Here is a 12,229-nt window from a genome sequence, read left to right on the forward strand (position 1 = left end):
TCCTTATCTCCCTTCCTCCTGGATCATCCTTATCTCCCTTCCTCCTGGACCATCCTTACCTCCCTTCCTCCTGGATCATCCTTATCTCCCTTCCTCCTGGACCATCCTTAACTCCCTCCCTCCTGGACCATCCTTATCTCCCTTCCTCCTGTACCATTTTTACCTCCCTTCCTCCTGGACCATCCTTACCTCCCTTCCTCCTGGACCATCCTTACCTCCCTTCCTCCTGGACCATCCTTACCTCCCTTCCTTCTGAACCATCCTTACCTTCCTTCTTTCTGGACCATCCTTACCTCCCTCCCTCCTGGACCATCCTTACCTACCTTCCTCCTGGACCATCCTTACCTCCCTTCTTCCTGGACCATCCTTACCTCTCTTCCTTCTGGACCATCCTTACCTCCCTCCCTCCTGGACCACCCATACCTCCCTCCCTCCTGGACCATCCTTACCTCCCTCCCTCCTGGACCATCCTTACCTTCCTTCCTCCTGAACCATCCTTACCTCCCTTCCTCCTGGACCATCCTTACCTTCCTCCCTCTTGGACCATCCTTACCTTCCTCCCTCCTGGACCATCCTTACTTTCCTTCCTCCTGGACCATCCTTACCTTCCTCCCTCATGAACCATCTTTACCTCCCTCCCTCCTGGACCATCCTTACCTTCCTTCCTCCTGGGCCATCCTTACCTCCCTTCCTCCTGAACCATCCTTACCTCCCTCCCTCCTGAACCATCCTTACCTCCTTCCCTCCTGGACCATACTTACCTACCTCCCTCCCTCCTGGACCATCCTTACCTCCCTCCCTCCTGGACCATCCTTACCTTCCTCCCTCCTGGACCATCCTTACCTTCCTCCCTCCTGGGCCATCCTTACCTTCCTTCCTCCTGGACCATCCTTACCTCCCTTCCTCCTGAACCATCCTTACCTCCCTCCCTCCTGAACCACCCTTACCTTCTTCCCTCCTGGACCACCCTTACCTACATCCCTCCCTCTTGGACCATCCTTACCTCCCTCCCTCCTGGACCATCCTTACCTCCCTTCCTCCTGGACCATCCTTACCTCCCTTCCTCCTGGACCATCCTTACCTTCCTCCCTTCTGGACCATCCTTACCTTCCTCCCTCCTGGACCATCCTTACCTTCCTTCCTCCTGGACCATCCTTACCTCCCTTCCTCCTGAACCATCCTTACCTCCCTCCCTCCAGAACCATCCTTATCTCCTTCCCTCCTGGACCATCCTTACCTTCCTTCCTCCTGAACCATCCTTACCTCCCTTCCTCCTGGGCCATCCTTACCTCCCTTCCTCCTTGACCTTCCTTACCTTCCTCCCTCCTGGACCATCCTTACCTCCCTCCCTCCTGGACCATCCTTACCTCCCTTCCTCCTAGACCATCCTTACCTCCCTTCCTCCTGGACCATCCTTACCTTCCTCCCTTCTGGACCATCCTTACCTTCCTCCCTCCTGGACCATCCTTACCTTCCTTCCTCCTGGACCCTCCTTACCTCCCTTCCTCCTGAACCATCCTTACCTCCCTCCCTCCTGAACCATCCTTACCTCCTTCCCTCCTGGACCATCCTTACCTTCCTTCCTCCTGAACCATCCTTACCTCCCTTCCTCCTGGGCCATCCTTACCTCCCTTCCTCCTGGACCTTCCTTACCTTCCTCCCTCCTGGACCATCCTTACCTCCCTCCCTCCTGGACCATCCTTACCTCCCTTCCTCCTAGACCATCCTTACCTCCCTTCCTCCTGGACCATCCTTACCTTCCTCCCTTCTGGACCATCCTTACCTTCCTCCCTCCTGGACCATCCTTACCTTCCTTCCTCCTGGACCCTCCTTACCTCCCTTCCTCCTGAACCATCCTTACCTCCCTCCCTCCTGAACCATCCTTACCTCCTTCCCTCCTGGACCATCCTTACCTTCCTTCCTCCTGAACCATCCTTACCTCCCTTCCTCCTGGGCCATCCTTACCTCCCTTCCTCCTGGACCTTCCTTACCTTCCTCCCTCCTGGACCATCCTTACCTCCCTCCCTCCTGGACCATCCTTACCTCCCTTCCTCCTAGACCATCCTTACCTCCCTTCCTCCTGGACCATCCTTACCTTCCTCCCTTCTGGACCATCCTTACCTTCCTCCCTCCTGGACCATCCTTACCTTCCTTCCTCCTGGACCCTCCTTACCTCCCTTCCTCCTGAACCATCCTTACCTCCCTCCCTCCTGAACCATCCTTACCTCCTTCCCACCTGAACCATCCTTACCTCCCTTCCCCCTGGACCATCCTTACCTCCCTCCCTCCTGAACCATCCTTACCTCCTTCCCACCTGAACCATCCTTACCTCCCTTCCCCCTGGACCATCCTTACCTCCCTCCCTTCTGGACCATCCATACCTCCCTTCCTCCTGGACCATCCTTACCTACCTCCCTCCCTCCTGGACCATCCTTACCTCCTTCCCTCCTGGACCATCCTTACCTTCCTTCCTCCTGGACCATCCTTACCTCCCTTCCTCCTGGACCATCCTTACCTTCCTTCCTCCTGGACCATCCTTATCTCCCTTCCTCCTGAACCATCCTTACCTCCCTCCCTCCTGAAACATCCTTACCTCCTTCCCTCCTGGATCATCCTTACCTTCCTCCCTCCTGGACCATCCTTACCTCCCTCCCTCCTGGACCATCCTTACCTCCCTTCCTCCTGGGCCATCCTTACCTCCCTCCCTCCTGGGCCATCCTTACCTTCCTCCCTCCTGGACCATCCTTACCTTCCTTCATCCTGGACCATCCTTACCTTCCTTCCTTCTGGACCATCCTTACCTTTCTTCCTCCTGAACCATCTTTACCTCCCTCCCTCCTGGACCATCCTTACCTTCCTCCCTCCTGGACCATCCTTACCTTCCTTCCTTCTGGACCATTCTTACCTCCCTCCCTCCTGGACCATCCTTACCTTCCTTCCTTCTGGACCATTCTTACCTCCCTCCCTCCTGAACCATCCTTACTTCCCTCCCTCCTGAACCATCCTTACCTACCTCCCTCCCTCCTGGACCATCCTTACCGTCCTTCCTCCTGGGCCATCCTAACCTCCCTTCCTCCTCAACCATCCTTACCTCCCTCTCTCCTGAACTATCCTTACCTCCTTTCCTCCTGGACCATCCTTACCTACCTCCCTCCCTCCTGGACCATCCTTACCTTCCTCCCTCCCTCCTGGACCATCCTTACCTCCCTCCCTCCTGGACCATCCTTACTTTCCTCCCTCCCTCCTGGACCATCCTTACCTCCCTCCCTCCTGGACCATCCTTACCTATCTCCCTCTCTCCTGGACCATCCTTACCTCCCTCCCTCCTGGACCATCCTTACCTTCCTCCCTTCTGGATCATCCTTATCTTCCTTCCTCCTGGACCATCCTTACCTTCCTTCCTCCTTAACCATCTTTACCTCCCTCCCTCCTGGACCATCCTTACCTACCTCCCTTCCCCCTGGACCATCCTTACCTCCCTCCCTCCTGGACCATCCTTACCTTCCTCTCTTCTGGATCATCCTTACCTTCCTTCCTCCTGGACCATCCTTACCTTCCTTCCTCCTTAACCATCTTTACCTCCCTCCCTCCTGGACCATCCTTACCTACCTCCCTTCCCCCTGGACCATCCTTACCTCCCTCCCTCCTGGACCATCCTTTCTACCCTCCCCCTGGACCATCCTTACTTCCTTTTTTCCTGAACCATCCTTACCTCCAGGATGGAGGTAAGGATGGTCCGCGAGGTATGACCCTTGGGGTCATACCTCGCTAATTACTTTGGACCATTCGTCTTTAACCCTTAAGTACATAGGACATACGTGGAATTGCACTTTGATCCCTGGCGGCAGGTGACAGCACTTTCATTATAGCAGAGGGTGGCCGCAGACGTATCAACACTTCGTCTGGAGCTGGTGAGGGGTGTGCTTAATGCCCAGAATACCAATATGTTGCTGACGGTGATATTACGCGACACGTAAGGCATCGCTAATGACGACCTCTATGGTGTTTCACTGAATGGTGTGGCACGAATTATCAAGTTCCGGCTGAACAGCATTTATGAAAACATGGTGGCCAAGTGCCAAGATATGGTTAAGCCGGTTACCCCTGGCATTAGTGTCCGTCTTCACAATGTGTCAAGGTTCTACTCCTTTGTCAAGGTGCGTAACGTACCTTTCAAGGCAGATGAGAGTGATTTACGGCATGTGTTCAGAAGATATGGGACGATTCATATGGGAATATTGGGACGTTGGCGAGATGGGCCGCTGGTTGGCTTCCCTGAAGGGACGTTTTCCCTTAAAATGTCCCTGAAGCATCCTATTCCGTCATATCTGGGGATGGAGGACTTCCGAACTCAGGTGTACGTGACGTACACGGGTCAGAGGCATACATGCCGCATGTGTGGGGTGTACGACCACATAGTGGTGCGCTGTCCAACGCGACATGGAAGATCTGAGGCTGAGGCGAGGCCTGATGAAGCTACGGATCGGCTGACTTACGCAACAGCGACGCAACGTTAGCCTTCGTCACAGGAGGCGTGGAGTGTGGAGATGGAGAGGGAGGAGGCGTTGTCGCCTGATTGTGTGACACTCACTAGAATTGGTGAGGATGCAGGCTTGGTGTCGGCAATGGGTGGCGAGGAGCCTGCAATTGCTCAACGTAAGTAAGTAAGTAAGCAAGTTTATTCAGGTATACACAAATACAGTTACATAGAATTATCATACATAGCAGCATATGTGTAGAGAACCTGGGATAACCCAAAAAAGTCAGACTGAGTGACTTATTTCCATTGGGGTCCTTTTACCTTATTATTATAATATAAAGGTTATAATATTTTCTTATTATTCTATAATGAAGATAACATTTATTATCATACTAAAAAGACTATCTACTACACGAGGGTCATTAAGACTATCTACAATACGAGGGTCATTACTAGGAATAAGGTAAAATTTACACATATGTTAGCTAAAAAATAGAAAATCATTCCCCTCCCTTTCTGTAGCTACATTCATCAGACACCTTTTGGCACTCTTCTTGAACTGGTTCATGCTATGACTAGCTTTGACATGTGCGGGTAGTCTGTTCCATTCCTTTATTGCTGTACAATAAAAGGTGTTTGAAGCCTGGCCAATGACTGTGGGTACTACAAAGTTGTGCTCTCTCCCCCTAGTACTATGATTGCTTTGGTTCCCAACCTTGACAAAATTGACAGCAAGATATTCTGGACACTGTTTGTGAGCAATTTTATAAACATGATTTAGCTTCAGTTGTTTTACTCTGTCTTCAACATTCAGCATATCCAACTGCTGTAATTCATCCTGGCCTACATGTTCTCTTGGTCCCAGCCCCAGGATGAATCTTACGATTTTGTTCTGGATGATTTGCAGTCTATCTTTCAGTTTTTTTGTCAAGGCAGAGTACCATGAAGAGCAAGCGTAATCCATATGACACTGTATAAGGGCCAGACATAGGGTCCTGCGAGCCTCAGTAGGTAGACACTGTGCTTGTCTATACAGGAACTTCACTCTGACATTCGCTTTTTTTACTACACTGTTCCCTATCAATTCTCCTGACATGCATGGGTCAAAAGGGATTCCCAGATATTTTACTGATAAAACCAAAGTGATGGGTTCCCCATTACACTGGACATTAAAATTATTTACCCTTCTCAGTTTGTTTCGTGCCAAAGAGAATGGCTTCAGTTTCCCCGAGGTGTAATGATAGTTTGTTGTCTACTAACAATTTGCTGCAGGACTCCAGTTCCAGTGTTAAAACATTAGCTATATCTTGTGGATCTTTACCTGACACTAACAGGGCACTGTCATCTGCATACAGTAGAAGTTTGCACTTGACACTGATAGGCATATCATTGACATAACATAAGAATAATAAGGGACCCAGGTGGCCTGGTGGCTAAAGCTCCCGCTTCACACACGGAGGGCCCGGGATCGATTCCCGGCGGGTGGAAACATTTCGACACGTTTCCTTACACCTGTTGTCCTGTTCACCTAGCAGCAAATAGGTACCTGGGTGTTAGTCGACTGGTGTGGGTCGCATCCTGGGGGACAAGATTAAGGACTTGGGTTATCCTGGGTGGCTAACCCTCCGGGGTTAAAAATCCGAACGAAATCTCTTACTACCTTGGGGAACTCCACATGCTATCGGCAGGGGTTCTGATTCCGTTTTGTGATTTTGACAATTTGTCTCCTGTTGCTAAGGTAGGACTTAAACCAGTCTACAGAACCTATACCGATAGCTTGAAGTTTCTTACATAATATATCGTGGTTGACAGTATCGAAGGCCTTTTGCAAGTCTAAGGTTACCATACCTATGAGGTTCCCCTTTGACATTTCAGTTCTCAGGTAATCCATCAGACTAATTAGGGAGGTGTCGGTTGAGTAAGATCTTCTAAAGCTCGATTGATAGCTATGGAGAATGTTGTTGTCATTAAGGTGCTTAACTACTTGAGAGTACACCGCCCTCTCTAGAATTTTGGATATTATACTGAATATACTAACAGGCCTATAGTTGCTTACATCAGACTTACTATTTTTCTTGAAGATAGGAGTAACTCTGGCCTCCTTGAACCCCTCCGGTACGGTATTAGTGGTGATTGATAGATTTATTATGTGAGCAATAGGGATTGACGGTTCAGAAGCACCATCTTTTAAGAACTTAGACGGGATGTTATCAGGGCCTGTGCTTTTAGTTGGGTTTAACCTGCTTAGTTCTTTTTGAATAAAGTCATGAGATACACTTACTAGTTGACAACTGTTTGGGGTTACCCCTTTATTGGTATAGTATGTTTGAAACTTATCAGAGTCTGTGTTAAAGGTATTTGATGCAGCTGGTAGTTTACTTACTAGTGTTGATGCAACAGATGTGTAGTAGGAATTAAAACAATTTGCCACCTTAGATGTTTCGTGGCATACCTCATTATCGATAGTGAGTACTATGTAAAACCTATCTACTGGCTTATGGCTATAATCCAACTGTTTTAGTTGTTGCCAGAGCTTTCTGGGGTTATGCTTATACTCTTCAATTTTTGAGCAATAGTGCTTTGCCTTTGCTCCTTTTATAAGTCTCTGTACTCTGTTCCTCACCCTTTGGAATTCATTTAGTGCTGCAATATCCTGTCTGTTTGCTGTAAATCTTTTTAGCAGCTGGTCTCTGAATTTCATATTATCTAATATCTCAGTATTCATCCAGGGTTCAGTTCTTCGTTTAATCCTGACCTCTTTAACTGGTGCAATATTATCAAGGATGGTAGTGAACATTGTTTTGAATTTTTCCCAGGCATCGTTTACGTCCGTGCAACTTGTTATCTCTGTCCAGTCACAATTGTGTAGCCTATTTACCAGTGTTTCTTTACTGTAGTTTCTAGTTGACCTCATTTTTATTGTCCTGTGTAGGCCTATCCTATCCCTAGTGATTTTCCTGGTGCAGTAAATGATGAAATGATCACTAAGACCTGTGGTAATGACGCCTGACTGACTAATGTTCTCAGCGCGGTTACAAAGTATGTGGTCAATTAGGGTGGCTGAGAACTGCGTGATCCGGGTTGGTGTATTAATTAGTCGAGTGTAACTATTTAAACCTAGAATTTGCTTATACCTTTTGCATAGCCCGTTATTTTGCTGCTGAAAACAGATATTGAAGTCGCCCAGTATTATTGTCTCGCAATTGTTTTCAAGTCCGGACAATACTCTGGAAAAGTCTTCTAAGAACTGGTCCTGGGTAGGAGGGCGGTAATTAGTTCCTACTAAGATGGGTTTGGTCTTGGGAAGCAGCACTTCAAACCATAGAATCTCCAGTTTATTGCTATTTAAATCAGGTCTTGGGTTGTAAGCTAAGTCATTTCTAATGTAGACGCATACTCCACCACCCTTTCTGTTCCTATCTAAGCGTTTTATATTGTAACCTTCTATTTTGACATCGTCGTCAGTCACCGTATCATCCAACCAGGATTCAGAGATGGTTATAACTGACGCCCTAATTTTGTTACCTAGAACATGATGTTCTGGAAGCTTCCATTCAGGAGACCCTGCACGACTTATTGGATGTTTCGGTGTCTAATGTGGACAATACTACTGGTTTGGATACCGTGAGTGTTGAGGCAGGGGTGGGAGGCCTCAACGAGAAGGAAGTGAGGGTAAGGGGCTGGTTCAGAGTGTGGCAGTGGAGGTCCACAGGGAAGAAGCCCGGGAGGAGGAGATCATTGAGGAGCATAGCTCCTGCAAGAGGGCGGCTGTTATTTCTGATAGTGAGGATGTTTTGACGCCTGGGCAAATGACTGGGAAGAAAGCTTGGCATGATGTAACGCAGAGAGATAAAGGTGGCTTAAAGAATATTGAGTGTGTGCAAGGGGAAGGTAATGGCAAGTGTGGGGGCGGGGGGAGTAATTCTCGCCTGGGTTCTAAGTGTAGGGTGCCTTGAAGGTCAGAATGGGGGCCCATTACGACCTTCAAGTGCCTTACTTTAAATGTTAATGGGTTGAAAGCAGTGGGCAAATGTAAAGTATTGGAGGTCCATTTGAGGAGATATGTGCCAGATCTCGTGTTCCTGCAAGAACATAATTATAAATCTTTGGGTGAATTGTCGATTACTGGATATGAAGTGTATATGGGTTATTCTACACGATTGAAAGGTAGTGTGGCGTTATTAATTAAGGAAGCCAGCCCGTTTCGTTTGCACAGGTATGAGGTAGGGGAGGAGGGGCAGGTGGTTAGGGTGGATGGTATGTCGGGTGGGGTTTGGGTGGGTTTCATTGGGGTGCATAACCACTTCAACTACTACAACACTGTACCATCACTACTGCAACAGCTAACAGTATGCCATCACTACTAAAACTACTAACACTGTTCCACCACTAGTACTACTACTTCCACAACACTGTACCATCACCAGTACATCTACTACCACAACACTGTACCATCACTACTACAACTGCTACCACAACACTGTGCCATCACGACTACAACTGCTATCACAACACTGTACCATCACCAGTACATCTACCATCACAACACTGTGCCATCACGACTACAACTGCTATCACAACACTGTACCATCACCAGAACATCTACTATCACAACACTGTACCATCACCAGTACATCTACCATCACAACACTGTACCATCACTACTACAACTGCTACCACAACACTGTGCCATCACGACTACAACTGCTATCACAACACTGTACCATCACCAGTACATCTACCATCACAACACTGTGCCATCACGACTACAACTGCTATCACAACACTGTACCATCACGACTACAACTGCTATCACAACACTATGCCATCACGACTACAACTGCTACCACAACACTGTACCATCACCAGTACATCTACTATCACAACACTGTACCATCACCAGTACATCTACTATCACAACACTGTACCATCACCAGTACATCTACCATCACAACACTGTACCATCACGACTACAACTGCTATCACAACACTATGCCATCACGACTACAACTGCTACCACAACACTGTGCAATCACAACTACAAGATTAGTTATTCTTAGCTAACTATATTTATAGTGACTGTGATAATTTGAGAACTTCAGATCGGCAGAGCACAGTTAAACTCAGTTTCGTTCGTCAGATTTCTCTACCAGAGCTTCACTATAACTATATTTATAGTGACTGTGATAATTTGAGAACTTCAGATCGGTAGAGAACAGTTAAACTCAGTTTCGTTCGTCAGTTTTCTCTGCCAGAGCTTCACTATAACTATATTTATAGTGACTGTGATAATTTGAGAACTTCAGATCGGTAGAGCACAAGTAAAACTCATAGAGTATCGTTCCTTCTTTTTGAGGAACATCTCTGCGAAGGAATATATAAACATGGCAAGCTTCTCTTGTTCCAAGGAATCTTTCCAAGACTATTTGGTTACCTATGATTTTCTGTTTGATTTGTGTGATCTGGGCAACAGGAAGAGGCTAGGAAGCGGAGTGTCTGCTACAGCATATAAAGTGATTTTCAACGGTAAACCAGCTTGTCTCAAACTTGGAAAATGTTTGGAGGATAAAGAGGCATTTGATGATGAAGCTGCTAAATTACTTGAGCTTCAAGGAGCTGGTGGAGCTCCACTGTTGTACTGTGTATGCCACAACTTCCCCGCTATTGTTATATCCTTCAGAGGCGGTACTACCTTGTATAATTATTGCAAGAATAACTACGACTTAAAGCTAGAAACTCTGTTGTTGATATTCCTTCAGGTGGCACTTAATCTGGAGGAGATTCACCAGCGAGGATTTACCCACAATGATTTAAAAGAAGACAATGTCCTCATTCATGAAGCAGAGGACGCCCTCAAAGTTAATATAATTGATTTTGGGCACAGTACAAAAGTGGGAGAGCATATGGACTGGGATTATACCCCTGAAGAGCATGAAGATTACCCACACTATGCTCCTGAGGTATTTCTTTGTGGTCCATGCACCCCTAAAGGGGATGTGTATTCCCTAGGACACATGATGTTTAAACTCTTGGGCTCTTACTTTAGATACAGGAAAATTCCTGGCCCCTTGCTGCTAATTAAATTAATAGATATTATGATGGACCCAGAAAGGTCTAGACGGCCATCTATCCTTCAAGTATTTCAAATACTTGAGGAAACAGTAAAACAGCTGCTGATCAATGCAACCCCACAGGTTGACGGCCCAACAGATGTCCCATCAGTGGCCGACGACCAATCAGAAGCCAATTTCCCATCAGAGGCCGAGCCCCAATCAGAAGCCGATGTCCCATCAGAGGCCGACACCCCATCTGGGGCCAACGTTCCATCAGAGGCCGATGCACCATCAGAAGCCGACGACCCATCAGAGAATGATGCATTGCCACGGACCTACACCATGCCACGGGATGACTTGCCATCAGTGACTGATGCCTTATCAGAGACTGACGCCCCATCAATGGTTGATACCTCATCAGTGGCCGACGACCAATCAGAAGCCGATGTCCCATCAGAGGCCGAGCCCCAATCAGAAGCCGATGTCCCATCAGAGGCCGACACCCCATCTGGGGCCAACGCTCCATCAGAGGCCGATGCACCATCAGAAGCCGACGACCCATCAGAGAATGATGCATTGCCACGGACCTACACCATGCCACGGGATGACTTGCCATCAGTGACTGATGCCTTATCAGAGACTGACGCCCCATCAATGGTCGATACCCCATCAGTGGCCAACTCCCCATCAGACACACAAGTCCCACCACGGGATGATACATTAGCTGGGGGATATTCTACAATAAGTACGACAAAAGGTCTGGCCCTACACTATGTCTTGTATATGGCATTCTCTTGTATGTATGGTAATAATTATTAACCAACATATGACACCATAGAGTGAGGTCCTGGTAGTGTAGTCTTCTCTCTCTATTCTTATCTACTCACTCACATTTTTATTGTAATTTAAATACAAAGAAATCTATTTTGTTTTCATTAAAAAAAAGGGAATATTATTTAAAAAAAAAAATTATGTAAAAGAATATTTTGTTTTACTTAAAAAAAATTATTTTGTTTTAATAAAAATCAAGAAAGTTTATTTATATATAAAAAAGAAGGAACTCGATGAGCAGCCACCTCCACGTGGTGAGTTCTGGGTTTTTTGTAACTTGATAAAACCTGTTACAAAATAGCTGAGAGCTGCTCATAATCTGCTGTGTATATGTGTGGAAACTACACATATATTCATACATACAGGCAGAGTGAACCTAGTGGTGACCAGCCAAGAGATGGGACCAGGAGCTATGACTCTACCCTGCAACTAAAATATTTGCATTAGTGATACTTGTAGTTTTGGTACTTGTAATGGTGATACATGTAGTGATGATACTTATAGTTGTGGTACTTGTAGTGGTGATACTTGTAATTCTTGTGAAAGCCTTTACTGGACACATCCTTAATCTACAACAAGAACACATTCCTCACCGGCAATATGTGACAAAGCCTACAGATCAGCCTTGGTTTGGCTTTCGTTGTAGAGAGGCTGCTACTGCTAAGTACAAAGCATGGCGAAGGTATAAGAGACATCCTACCACCTATAACAGGAACTTGCACAGGCAAGCCTGTAGGCATATGGGTGACGTTCAAAAGTGGGCCATTGCTAAATGGGAGGTGGACACTAAAAGAAAGCTAGCATCAGGTAGGCTAGGCTCCAAAACCTGGTGGTCCCTGGTCAAGGACAGACAAGGTTATCTGCC

Source organism: Cherax quadricarinatus, chromosome 70 (assembly GCF_038502225.1).
Source record: "Cherax quadricarinatus isolate ZL_2023a chromosome 70, ASM3850222v1, whole genome shotgun sequence".
Taxonomy (NCBI): Eukaryota; Metazoa; Arthropoda; class Malacostraca; order Decapoda; family Parastacidae; genus Cherax; species Cherax quadricarinatus.